Source organism: Pezoporus wallicus, unplaced genomic scaffold (genome assembly GCF_028554395.1).
Source record: "Pezoporus wallicus isolate ANWC-B61680 ecotype Strahan unplaced genomic scaffold, APGP_CSIRO_Pwel_v1 contig_749, whole genome shotgun sequence".
Classification (NCBI taxonomy): domain Eukaryota; kingdom Metazoa; phylum Chordata; class Aves; order Psittaciformes; family Psittacidae; genus Pezoporus; species Pezoporus wallicus.
In genome coordinates, this window is record NW_026641327.1 from 160,789 (window position 1) to 175,131 (window position 14,343).

The 14,343-nt window shown below is 36.4% G+C and overlaps 1 protein-coding gene across 2 annotated transcripts in view; it reads left to right on the forward strand.

The window, feature by feature from the left end:
- The window catches only part of INVS (inversin), an 85,120-nt gene that overhangs the window by 19,808 nt on the left and 50,969 nt on the right, over positions 1 to 14,343 (forward strand). Inside the window, exon 2 of one of the 2 annotated variants that reach the window (XM_057423049.1) lies at positions 3,901 to 3,975. The exons of the other annotated variant lie outside the window; for it this stretch is intronic. The gene's annotated coding sequence lies outside the window, so the exon portion shown is untranslated. The remainder of the gene's footprint in view (positions 1 to 3,900; positions 3,976 to 14,343) is intronic. 2 annotated transcript variants of the gene reach the window in all.

Genomic DNA, 14,343 nt, shown 5'->3' on the forward strand with positions numbered 1-14,343 from the left:
CCCCTCTTGTTTAATTATACATCTCTCCAGTTAATGAGGATGTGTGGTGTGCGCTCTCTCCATATCTCTCTCTCTCACACACACGGAGGCAGACAGACTGTGTGAAACAGATTTGGCAGCGTGATAGCAAATCACACTGGTTCTATGTTTTGAGAAAAGCCATTTAACTACTCAGAAGGGGAATATAAATGCAAAGGATTATGACATAGGAGAGGAAAAATATCCACCAGTGGAGGGAATCACTTAGCAGAAGCTGTAAAGAAATGGCATATTTTATTTTAAGATTTCATTGTAAAGATTTGGCAGTCCAATAGTACCAGTGTTTTCTGAAATATAGGCAGTTGTTTCAGTGTTGCTGTAAGAACAAGTACTATGATCCAGTCCTGCATTGCGCTCTAAAATTGTCAGATTAATTTTGTCAATATTTTCTTACTGTTGCTTTTGATCTTTTGTTCTCTGCCTGTTTTGTGGAAAAAGATTTGTGTTGTTCTAAAGAAGTTAAATCCAGTAAAAGAGCCATTATGCTAGTAGAACAAATAATTATTTCACATTACTGTCTCAGAACGTTTGCAGTACTAGAATAAATAATAGGACTAGATTTGCAAGGAGGATTTGTTTGTTTATAAGATTACTAAAATAGTGGGGGGCTTATTTGTCATCTTATTTTGTCACTCTTTTCAAAGCAAGTCTTGGCTGTAACCATACGTGTATATCTTTTCTTTAACACATTTCCCTGATATCTATAGTACTTGGCCAAAGTTGCCAATATAACTGGCCACCTTTTACTAGCACTCCTGCAGCGCCTTTTTTCTCAGGGTGCATCAGCAACTGCTGATGACCTTGATGTAGCAAAATTTTGAGGGGGGGAAGGCCCTTTCTATTCACTAATTAAGCAAAAGAAAATTTTATATTTTGTAGATTTTTTAAATCTCATAGATGAGTTTTTCAGGGTTCAATCAGTTGTTTTAAACTAGTGGGTGTTTCAGTTTGAATTGTTTCCCCTGCTGCTCCCCTCCCTTCTGCACCACCAATGGCCATTTGGACTCATGACATTGTATTTACTGATGGTCTGCTGTAAATACTGGCAAACCTATGCTTATTCTCACATTTATCTTTGTAGGTTAGGACAACGGTGAAAGTATTTCAGAAGCAGAAATCTTGAATGGATTGTCTGTTACCGTGTTTCAATGGCTTAAATGTCAGAAAGGACACCCCTTTTCACCTTTGAGATTGACTTCCATGCTCTCAAGTACCCATCTTTGTGTGAGAGTCTGATTCATGGGGCTTGAATACTTTTTGCTTTTGCAATTAGTTACTCTGTCAGGTATCGTACCTCTGTCATATTTTTTCTCATAATCCAGTTCTCCTGCCTCATCTTTTTGTCTGTTTCGTTTCATTGCTTCCCCAGTTCTGACTTTATGATCTTGGTACTTATTTTTGACTCTGTATAATCTGACTTAATCACATTTAACCTTCTAATGTGAGCTACAGGAAGGACAGGTGAAGAACTAGTATCATGCTAGTGCTTCTCTTGAGCAGTCTTGATCTCAGGCATTTGAAATTTCATTAAAAATAAGACGTCTCCAACTGAAGTGATTTTCTAAAAGATTTTGAAAATATGGATCAAGTGTAAGCCTTGGTGGCAGAACATGGAGAGACTATGTTTGTGTTATGTTTCTCAGTGAAAAGGAACTAATTCTGCACAGCATATGGAATGATATCTTAAATATCTTACAGCCAGCTGGTAGAATTACTTTATTTTCATGTATCAAATTCACGCTTGTACTTTTGTGAGTAAAATTTGAAAGAGCTTCTGGGCTGATGACTTACCCATTGTTACTTTTTCTGATATTTTCTAAGTTCTCTTCCGAAGCAATAACTCTTCAAGCTACTGTAAATTAATAAAACATTTTGTATTAGTTTATGAAGAGTATCAGTGAACAAGGATGAGAAGGTGAAGTGATTCTGTCCTAAAAAAAATTCTAAACTGAGGACTTAAAGTAATGGTGCAGAACTTCAACTCAGAGACTTTGTTGGGAAGATGGCCTAGAACTGAACAGGATGCAGACATGCAGGACAAGCAGGCAAAATTTTGACCAGCAAAGGCAAGTACTTTGTGCAGGCACAAGCAGTGATTTTTCTACAGAACTTTATTCCACATTGCTTGATGTTTGGCTGTTTTAAGTTGGCTTAGTTTTCCTGGTTTTCAGCTGCTAGCTCTTTTGTGCATGCTGTTGTCAAATGGCTGTCCCCTCTTCTATTTGGCTTTGTTCAAAGGAGAATTGAATTTTTCTCTAGCATTTGAACTTAAAAATAACGGTTGCATCTTAAAAATGGGATTCTTTTTAAGTATGGTACTTGCTATACTTCGAGTGTTATGGTTCAGATATGAACAGATTTGTTTCACTTATTGCTGTGCCTTTAGCATGTTTAGCATTGTGGCATCCCTCTGTACACAAGAGACTTGCCCAGCTCTTCCCCAAGGCCACTGATGTCTGCTGCCAAGTCTATACCTTAAAAATACCTTTACAGGCAAAGACATTTCCCTGTTTGAGTGTCCTTTCTAAAGCATCATTCTTGTATTAATTGCCCCCCTGCAGCAGACCTCATGACTGATCTTCAGTGGTTTCAAAAAGGAATATTTTCATTGGGACTGAGAAACCACTTAATTTTTTGTGCCCAGATCTGGCACTAACATTAAAAGAGGACTGTCACTGGTATTAGATCATCAGTTTGGGTTAGTTCAGCTTTGTGAGCCGTTTGGTGATTTTTGTTTGAATGAGGTGACTTTCTCAGGTATTCTGTAGTAAAAAGTGAAGGTATTTGTTTTCACTGATTATAAATGTTATTCTAATTTTAAGTGAATTAGTTTTGTGTTAAATGTTTCCACATGCACTTCAATAAATATAGTACCAGCAATAGATCATTTTGAAACAGGACACCTTTCTGCTGAATTCTCCAGAAATCTTCTATCAGGTGTCTGACACGTCCTTAATCTGATGCTCAGGCTTGTCATTTGAATCAATAGTATACTAGATAGGATGTCTTCAGCATGCAAGGCAATTGCTATAGAAGGTATTTGAAAAATAAATTCAGATCTCGTGGCCAGCCACAAACTCCAAGAGCACTAATCTTTCATTTGTCTCTCTCTTTGTCTGTAAATGCTTGGTTAAATTGTTGATTAAAGAGAATTAGGTGAATCACCTCAAGTCAAAATGGATATGTATAAACTAAATAAGCAAAGTCTGTTGTTTCCGGGAAAGCAACAGCCAGGGTCAGAATTTCATAAAATAAAAAAAATAATTTAACTAATTAATTTATTAAAATTACCACCTTTTTTTTGTTTCTTTTAGAGAAGTTTGGAGCCCTTCTTTGTTACTTTTTTTTTTTCAATTAACGAAGAATGAAGAATTAGTGAATAATGCTACCTTTTTTTATTAATGAGGAATGATTTCTACTGAAATATTAAGTGGTTTATGCTATGAATATTATCTGTATATGTTCAGTGTTATGGTGGAAACACTTAAAACATAAACATATATATACACATAGGATATGCTTTTTCAATGTTCTGTTAGTGCGGTATAGATTTGGGAAGACTTTAAGAAACACCAAGCCTGAATTGTAATTTTAACTGCCTGTAGTCTGATCAAAGAGAAATAAATCTCCTTTTATTATTCCTAGGATGTAGTTTGAGTAGCTTACTAAAGGCTTTGTTTTATTTGCCAGTGCTATGAATAAATTCCAACTTCATTTTAAATCTCAAATATCACTGTAGTGTCTATAGAAGTTGTAAAATAGTACAATTTATAAAAGTAGCTGCAAGTGTCTCAATTATTATTATCAAGTATTTAAAGCAAGGGTAAACTTACCTTTATTGTAAGGTTATTTTCATTACAGGCTGTCTGTCTACTTCTGTAATAGTTCTGGAAACTTCACTGTGGCTGGAGAACTTTTCTGATAGAACAGAATTTGGTATGTAGTTTATGTAGTTTATGTAGTTTAATTATTTCACAGAGTGGTTTGTTATAGGGCTTAAGATGTTTGAAATAAATACAGTTAAATCATAGAATCAACTATGTTGGAAAAGCACTTTAAGATCATGAAGTCCAACCCTTACCCTGGGACTGCCAAGTCCACTGGTAAACCGTATCACTAAGGGCCTCATCTACATGGTTTTTGAATACTTCAAGGCATGATGATTCCGCCACTGCAATTAAAAGATGGATTTATTTTCAGATAAAATAGCAGCTAAAATCAGAACAAAAAATTCTGGGAAGGTATGCTCAAAAATGAATACGTATGCAATGTTTTCATTTGGAAAGAATTGTTGCTTCCAGCAGTCTGTAAGGATATTTCCATGCACAAGCATGTAGAGAGGTGCAATTAAGAAGTCCAAGGCAATAATGATACAGTACTGGTCAGAGTACTGTCAAGACCTTTGAAATCACAGTGGTTTTTGAAATGTTTGGTTTTTTTTAAACTTAGTCTTTGATTATTCTTGAAGAGGTGGGCAGTGATCCTGTAAATATGGATGATGTGTCTCAGGTTTTTCATAAATCCCTAGAGGTTGTGTACTGTGAGTACTTCTGCATGAATGACTTCAGAAGGACACTACAGGAAAACAAGTTCAGTAACAGTAGAAGAGATCAACTGGAAATGAGAATGCTAATTGCATTTTTGTCCTTGAAGAGGTTTCTTTTTTTTATATAAGAGCCATTAATTTCTATAGGTAGACTATAAGATTTAGAGCTGAAGAGCTGAGAACACTACACAGAAACAGCATGTCCAGACCATAAATCAATGAAATCAAATATGAGATCAATAGGCACAAACACCTATTTTCCTTCAACTTATGCTGGGAAACAGTGTTACCTTGGCTTTTACAGCTCTGGTCAGTTGTCTTCTCTATTGTATTCTTTGACTGTATGCCAGTTGGTAGTTCTGTCTGTTCCTATGGAAACCTGGATACTCAGCCAGTTTTGCAAGAGGCTTTAGGGAAAAGTGATCCAAGTTCAGACACCTCCTTGCTTTCAGTCAAAATGTCTGATAGTCAGAACTGGCCTCAAATTGTACTGATGCTCTTGGCTGATGTGTTGCCTAAGCAGCTTTGCCAGACAGATGAACACGTTCAGAAGTAAGGTTTAGTAAATAAGGTCTCTATTCAGCTGTCTGAGCGTTTCTCTCCAGTTGAGTGTTTTACTTTCAAGTCTAGGATGCTGCTAACAAAGTTGCTAAAAGGGTACTTTGTAAGATTGAACCCAGTGTAAAAATCAGCAATGTTTTTGCCATGGTTGACTTGAAAGGATTAGAAAACTTCACACATTTAAATCCACGAGTGGTTTGTTAGAAGACATAGCATCATCTGTGTCCACACAGAGGTAATAAATTACTTACAGATTTTTTTGTTTCCAAAGCTATTGTTCAGTGGATAATTGATATGGGTTGTATTTAAAACAATAATCCAGAAGATTTTCTTTTACTTACTTTTATTTTTCAATTGAATTTTTAATTAAGGAGTTAACTGCTTAGTTTTGCTCAAATTAAAACTACCTAAATACTTGATTTCAAGTTTTCTTGAATTAAACTGGTAGCTGAAGTTGTTCTAGAGTTGGAAGAAATACTGTTCTGAATAAATACTAGTCTAACTCACTATAATTAATTTACACAGGGTACCAACCTCCCCAAAGGTTGAGGGGAATATTTTGTAAGTGCTTAGTTTGTTCCCTAAAAACCTACTAAAACTGGCAGGTATTGGTGACATTAAGTCCTTCATTAGCTCCATGCCATTCCAAGTTGTTTCTGATGTTCTGAGGACACATTTCCTCTCAAGGGGATATTAATAGATGAAACAACCTCTACAGAAACCATGCCACAGCCTTTTTTTTTTTTTTTTTAAATTGCCAAACTTATGAAAATTTTTGGGTTTTGGTCATTTGTGACCAAGCTGATCTGTCAGGTGAAGCATCCTCTCTTCAGCATCTACTTGCTGCAAAAAGAGAGTGTATGCTTGTGTATGCAGTAAGTTTATTTTAAGATTGATCAAAGATCAAAGACAGCAGTTTCTACTCTGAACATAAGCAGGTTAAAATCTGTTGCCATTGTTGTTTTAAAGGAGATGTTTATCTTTTGAAAGCTTTGCTAGCAGTTAAGGAGTTGAAGTTTTTTGGCTTTCACTGCATCTTGAAAGCATCTGACAGCAAAGAGCTGTTCTCAACTTCAGCTGTAATCCATTGGCAGAGCGTGCTGACGTAGTGCAAAGTGGCTTGCATGGGTTTTAAGCTAAAATCTAAATGACTTTCATGTCGTTCATATTTTACCTCAGTCAGTGCCTGAGTGCACGGTACAGTTTCTTGTTTGTCATTTATGGATTTATATTGACTGTAGAAACTCATATGTCACGACTATAAATTACGTGTTTTGGACATCAGCAGCGAGTAAATTTTAACTCCAATTTTTAACAAGTCCTGGGTTTAAAAGGTTTGATATCTAAATCTGACTGTTAAAAAATCATAGCAATCTATTTAACTTTTTTTGTTATCTTAGAATAAGAGCTAAGATATTTGGGGCAGAATGCGCTTCTCTGGAAAAGGAGATCAGTGGCCTGGTATGCTAGATTTCTGTGCACCTTTCCTGTTTTAATTCTGCCCCACACTGGGTCTAAACTAAAGGAAGAGTGTACATGAATAAATACATAGGTAATAACCTATGATACAGTTTGGTTTTCTGCTCTCAAACTGTTGTTATGCATCCAGTTATACTTTCTTGAATATTATTTATGAATTTAAAAAGGAAAATTGAAACTTGAATAATATTTAAAGACAGTAAAAGTATAATCACTGCCCATACTACAATTGGTATAGCACTAGAAAAGCAGACTTGTTTTATCTTTGCAGTTAATTCAACTCTATTTGTGGTGTCCTGTATGGGAAAGAGTAAAATTAACTGAATTATATATTATATTCCTCTGAAGAGGAGTTATTGATTGTTAAATAGTCTCTCTTTTCACAAAAGAATACTGAGAAAACTGTGCTAAAACGTTTTACATAAGTGCTGCTTAATAATGAATATATTTCAAAAATCAAATTTTAATAAGCTAATAAATTATTAAACTATGGTGGGATGAATAATTATCAGATCTCTGAAATCCCTACTGTCATGGATGGTGAAGTTACTGCACTGTTACTCCTTCTCTGTTGTCTTCAAACATACCCCTTTAAACAGGCTGACCTTCATGCTTCTGATTTTTGTGGGGCCTTTTATTTTACCACTTGCCTGCAATCAGAAGATTTTCTAGAAATAAATTCAATAATTGTCTTTTTTAAGCCTGTATGAAATATTTATTGTAGTGCTAGATGGAAAATTGCAAGTTAAATGGGAAATTAGGACACAAAATGATAATGAACTGAAAACAAATACAGTTGAAATATGAACTGTAAAACCAGGAGGAATATATTACAGTTTCTCACAGTTGCACTTGAATCTAGTATTAGTATTTTTCATTAACAAAATTAGTACTTTTTCTAAGGATACTACAGAGTGACACAAGATTAGATGTTATTGTCAGTCAGTAGTCAGGATTCATACCAGAAGTATGACAATATTGAAAGTAATTGAAGTGGTTAGAAATACGATAGTCAAAAATCGGGGGTAGGGGAGGAAACAATTTATGCTTATATGGATTATTAATTTGTTAATTGAAAATGACTGAGAAGGACATCAATGTGCTAAGTTATCGGAGAATGCATGTAATTGATAAGAGAAATGCAGGTTTTGGTGTATCTGACAAGATATTTGCGCTAGCAATAGACAAGTATCATTGCCGTTCAGTAGGCTGCTTAGTGGGACCTCTTCTGGTACTCTGTAATCTCTTGTGTTCAAATCCTGTGCTCAAAACAAGTGAGTTCAAGCTAGAATAAGTGCAGAGACCTAATAATATTCTGGGGGTTTGTAGTGTTTATCCTTTGTTACTGCAATAAAAAGAGCAATGCTTGTGTAGATTTTAAAACCTGCACTGTACTTTCATGGGTGGAAAGAATGAAGTGTGTGGGTATCTTAGAGCAAGCAAAACCTAAAAACACAGCCCAAACCTGAAAAATATGGAGGGGAAAAAGTTCAAAACACCATAATTCCACTTAAATGAAATCTCTATGAATTTTTTTAAAAGGATTAGATGCCCTTACTCCCTGTGGTGCTGGAGGCTCAACCAACCTGACTGCCTTCTATGATGGGACAACTGGCTGGATTGGTGAGGGGAGAGCAGTGCATGTTGTCTACCTGGACTTAATCAAGACTTACAACACTGTCTCCCATGACATCCTCATAGGCAAGCTCAGGAACTGCAGGCTGTACTAGTGGGTGGTGAGGTGGATTGAGAACTGGATGAATGGCAGGTCTCTGAGGGATGTGGTCAGTGGCACAGAGTCTGGTTGGAGACCTGTGACTAGTGGTGTCCTCCCTAGTTAGTCCCTGTAACTAGCGGTGTCCCCAGGACAAGAAACAGTGGGTATAAACTAAAGCACAGGAAGTTCCACCTGAACATGAGGAAGAACTTCTTTACTGTGAGGGTCACTGGGCATTGGAATAGTTGCCCAGAGAGGCTGTTAACTCACCTTCCCTGGTGAAACTCCAGAGCTGTCTGGACACAATCCTGAGTAATGTGCTCTAGGTGACCCTTCTTGAGCAGGGAGGTTGGACTAGATGACCTTCGGTGGTCCCTTTTAACCTCCAACATTCTGTGATTGGATTTAGTAACCTAGAGAATCAGTTTTAACCTTCAGTTCTAATTTGTGATTTATCTGTAAATATTTCTAAGACTTCCTATTCTACTGTAAGTATATGCCCTGACTACATCTCCAGTGCTCTGACTGTTGGCAATGAAGAGCCCTTAAGAAATATGTCTTTTGTAAGGATCACTTATAAATTGCTTTATGTTCTTTTGGTCTGTCTGTTCCTAGTACTGGGAAAGTAGGTGTGTAAATCTGAATTGTAGCCAGAGTAGCATCTTCACGGTTTAACAGCTTGGCATTCTTTCTGATGAGCCCTGCTGTGTTTACTGTGAGGTTATATAGAGATGCTAGGCTGCCTTTTTCTTAGTGCTCTAGCAACCCTTGCACTCAACTAAATCTTCACAAACCTGTTGGAGGTATTCTGAAAACCAAGTGTAGCTGTGCTGTATCAGTCAATCAATAGTCAGCTTATGTGAGCTACATTATAAATTACTACAAATCAGTCTTTCAAGTCATGTTAAATATTTCACATGGGTTAAAATTGCTATGCCTCTTGAAAATGCAGTCTCAGCAATGAATAGGGAAGTAAGCAGTTTTTTCTGTATGTTTTGCCTCCTCTTAACCAGCTGATGACAAGGTGTTGAAAGCCTATCAATGGATGTGCTTTTGATGCTTGGAGGAGGTGCACATATTCCTCTGATGCTTACCCTTACCTTGTGCAGCTCGGTTTCTCCCTTTATAAAATGGCATTATATTTATCTACATATGTAGTATATTTTTCAAATCCAAAAATGAGAAGCGTAGCCTCAGAGGTATATCCACACTACAGGATAGAGAAGAAGTTTAGTTAGATTTAGTACATGGTTATGTAATGACCAAGTTAACTCACAAAGAAATAAGTGGGATGAAAAGGTCTGTTGCACATCACCAGAATGTTTCTAGAACCCAGGTGAACTTGTCAAAGCAAACTCTGAAATGTATAAACATTTGGTGTGCAAAATACTTAAGTGTCGTTCATCATTATGTACCCAGGAGAATTGTATTTGAGATTCTGCAAAATATTCCTAGTTGTTGGTGTGTAATGAATGTCAGTCTGGACTATAGAGAAACTGATATGCTGTCATTCACTTAGGATTTGGATTAAATAGTTCTATTGCCCACCTCCTTCAATCCTTCCATTTTCTTCGAGAACCACAGCTGGTAAGGGAGAGGGGTATTGATTTACTTGCGCTTTAGCCATATATAATGGAAGTAATATAAGGAGAAAAAATATTAACAGATTAAGAGGGCTGGTTCCTGTTCTATTAAGAAGTGTACTTGTCTACTGTATTTTGGTGTTATCTTTAGTTTGGAAAAGTGTTAGGACCTTTATCTATTTAATAACTATCCAAGAGACATATGTGATGAAACTTCGTTTCAATATATGTACACTTGGTGTTAAGATGATAATGACTCTTCCATTTCAGATGGCATTTTATTTTACATAACTACAGTCAGTAGTCCAGGTTTTTGCATTTCTGTATTTTATATGATGCTACCTTGAATTGTCCCAATTGTCCCAATTGCTGTTACACTTTGTCTTTCATTTCACAGAAAGAAAATTTGATGCATTTTACAGGAACTGTACTCCATTTCTTTTCAATTCAGTATCAGAAAAACATCACATTTTAGCCAACTAAGAGGAGAGGAAGTAAGATATCACTAGTAAGCATTAATTGCCTTTGTTCTTTTATCTCCTGGTAGCTGAGCAGTGATGCCAGCTGCCATTGCTGGCATTGCTATGTTTCTACCAAATGTAAGAGAGCACTCTACATGGCCTCTCTGCTGGCAAGTTAAGCTGTTCGGGTTGCAGAGGGATCATGCATGATATCTCACAGCTGAGGAGAGAATAACCTGTCACTTGTTAAGGAGGTTAACACTTGTATATGCTAAGAAATTTCTGGAAGAATTTTGCATACATGAAGACTAAAACCTTTCACAAGAAGCAGGATTAACTACAGCAATTTTTTTTTAGCTCTGTGTTAGTCTAAGATTCAGGCTTTAACAGTGTGTCATGGAATGTATTACATTATCTACATGTATTGAAAAGGTAAATTAAAAAAAAACATTAACAATTCTGAATCTTTCTTATAATGCCAGATATCATATGAGGAACAGCAATGCCAAATCCTCTTTTTCATTTTGAGTGTTGAAATATTTACACAGCTGTATTTTTATGATAGTGTTTTCTATGTTAGGTTGGTTGGTCTATTCTGCTACCTGTTACTGGAGAGCCAGCTAGTTGAGGTGGGTAACATTCAACCTTCCCAACAGTAATAAGAAAATATGTTCCAGTACAATTGAACTGGTTTGGACAGTGAACCAGTAGGAATGTGTGTCTGCCTATTTGTTTGGGGGAAGGCCGAAACCTGTCCCAGAAGGGCCTTAGATGCTAGAGTGGGTTTTTCAGTGATGATGGAATCCTTCTGTTTTTCTATAAACATATGCCAACATTATTCAGCCACATACCGAATCTCCTGTTGTCCATCAGTTTGCTAGGGAAGGACTGCTACTGATCCAGGGAAAGGAAGAAGAAACATTCTTTCCTCTAATCTTCCTATTGCTGAGTGAAGGTACCATGGGTCAAGTTCTGATTAAGTGTTTGAAACAGAGGCACAAGGCAACTGGGCAACTCAGAGCAGGACTGTGCCAGCCTGTATAGAGTGGCATGATGTGAAGTGTCAGGCTAATGTTTTTAGAGCTTTAGTAATGCAACCATTGCTAATTTCAGTATCAGCCTACAGTTAGAATCGTAACAATACCGTTATCAGTACAGAACTTGTTTTTTCTTTAGTTTTTCACTTATGTGACTGTATGGGGTGGATTGACATTGGCATACTCCCAGTTGCCCACCCTCAACAGGCCAGGAAGAGAAAATAGACTGAAAAGCTGCTTCAGGTGGATGGAGAAATAAACACATTGTCTTGTAGGCCCAGAAATGCATAGGAAAGGGTTTACTAGCAATTTTCTACTGGAACCTGCTTCTGGCAATAGAGTCATATTGAAAATATTAGGCACTCTGAGTGAATTTGCAATTTTGGGGTAAGGTTTTCAATTTCAGGAATAATCTGAATTCTGGCAAATTCGTTTATTCCAACTAACATGTTTCTCCCGTCCTCTTTTCTCTGTTGAAACACTGAGGAAAAGAAAGTTCTTCTGACTGCTCAGCAGTCAAGTGTAGGGTCCAGGACTTTCTTCACAGTCACTCCTTGATGGCAGAGCAATGATTGCTTATTGAACTGTCTCTCTACTAAAAAATATGTTATACTCTATTGTGGTTAGTATATGTGGCTGAAATTTTGAAATAGCAGAAGTATCTCTTTTGATTATGCTGAAGCTAGTTGTCAACTGTTCTCTAAAACTGCCGTAGTTTGCATACACAGTTAAGGCTTTTGACTAAAAATAATTTTAATAGAATATAAAACAATCTTAAGAATCAGCATTGGAGTAGTAAATTTTGGCTACCAGGAATCGAGTTTTCTGTGCCAGTATTTAATCCTGTTTGCTCATAATGTTTTCACAGTATAACAGAATCATTTTAGAGACTATTGATGTTGAGACCATGGGCTGATGCAAAGCTGCCCAGGAGTGTTTAAGCAAATTGAGTGCCTTTTCTATGGGAAAAAACCAGCAAGCTCAAAGACTTGTTATGTACAAGAATTTTATAAAAATGAAGGAATTTGGTTAGTAACTGCTTTTAAGATTAGTGAAACATAAATTAAATCTGCCTTCAAGACATGTTGATATACTGCGTGTTTACAAACTTAAGCTGTATTCAATTGAAGGTGGGACATTTTTCCTTTGTCACTAATAGGGATGGTATTATTTTCTAACAAGTGAAAGGAACACAGCAACATTCACGCTGTTACTAAAGAAAAGAACAGCAATCAGAAGTAAGAGCATGAGTGAGATCATTGCAAGTAATCTAAGCACAGGTGTTTTTCTGTGGTGGTGTTTAAAAAAAAATCTTAAATTATTTGGAAGAAACAGAATCTTTTGTGTTTCAGAATAAGTGGATTTGTTACAGATTGGTTTCCTAAGGAGAGGAATTGGTTGGTGGCTAAGCATGCAACAGAATGATATAGTAGTAACTGGTGGAAAAATGTGTAACAGCATAAATAAAATAAAGTATAGGGAAAGAAACTCTAATAATAAAAATGCATGTTTCCTTAGCTTTATGTATTTTTTAACTTTGACTCTTCAGCTGAATTAATTTCAGAAAACACAATACACTTGTAAATCTTCTACTAAGTAACCATCAACAAGAGAAAATAAATTTTTTACTTTCATGTGTATGCATGCGTATTGAGCATGAAATACTGAAAACAAACCAAATACATTATCCTCTGTGATGGAGAAGAGCAGTTATATTTCTTCCAAGACTAATATTCTCTCAAGTTATTTAATGTTGTCTTCCCCCATTCTTAATTCCCAACCTCATTGTGATACATTGCAATTTTTTGCTATTTTTTTTTTATGAATTTTGCAAATTCTTGTATCTACCTATAAAATATAATGGCAATAATGAGGAGTTTTCTCATCCCTAATTTATTTATTCTCATTCCCAAATTTATCACATATTGATTTTGAGTGTGTTCTACATGGATTAGTAGTTGTTCAGACTTACGCTGTTCTGCCTTTGTACTTCAGTGTATGCCTTGATGCATGCCTGTGTATTAAAGGGGCAAAATCCTAAGGTTATACTTTCCCTGACGCCTAGCAGAAGAAAGAGAATTAGTCAGTACTTGCTGTGGATGCTGTTGAACAACGCAGTAGCTATGCTGTCACTAGCGAGGGAAATTTGCGTTTTCAGGCAGGTTTGTGGTAAGGTTTTTGGCAGACTTTTCTTGTAGGCTTTCATTGAAGAGCAAGAACCGATGACAATAAATTGTAGAAGCAGGAAGAGGTTATTTTGACTGAGCTCATTCATGATTTGCTTTCCCTGCTTTTTGTATTTTAAAATAAAATGGGGGGGGGGGGGAGAAATTGCATTAATTTATTTTAGGCATACTTGGTGAAATCCATTCTGCCCACATCATAGCTCAACTCTTCCATTTTTATGAGACAAAGAACAAAACAGTAATGTATGCAAAATTTGCCCTTCCAATGTTTATGGCTGCTATGAAAAAGAAAACTAGAATATGTTTATGCCCTGGCACTGGATACCATGGGGGACTCTGGAATCCTTTGGCCTATCTCCACCATACAGTTCTGCTGACAGTGATTCTCAGTTCTGAGTCTTATGATATGCAGAAGTGCCCCCATTCATTGGCACTGTTTATACTTGTCTACATAGTTACCAATTTTTATTGTTTTTCCAAAGACAGCCTAAAGGCATTGAGTTAACATACAGGATTTATAAAAGAATCGTTGCAGACTAAAAGATGTTAATTTGCAGGTAGTTCCATAAGCAAAAGAATCCAAAGACATGACTTCTATTGATTGGGGTATCACCTTTCCGGCATATATTGTCTTCATGAAATGGTACAGCTTTTCCCTGAGTGGGGGGAATTATTTTCATTATATTTATGGGTAATTGATACTTTATTTAAATTGTCAATATGTGAAATTGGCA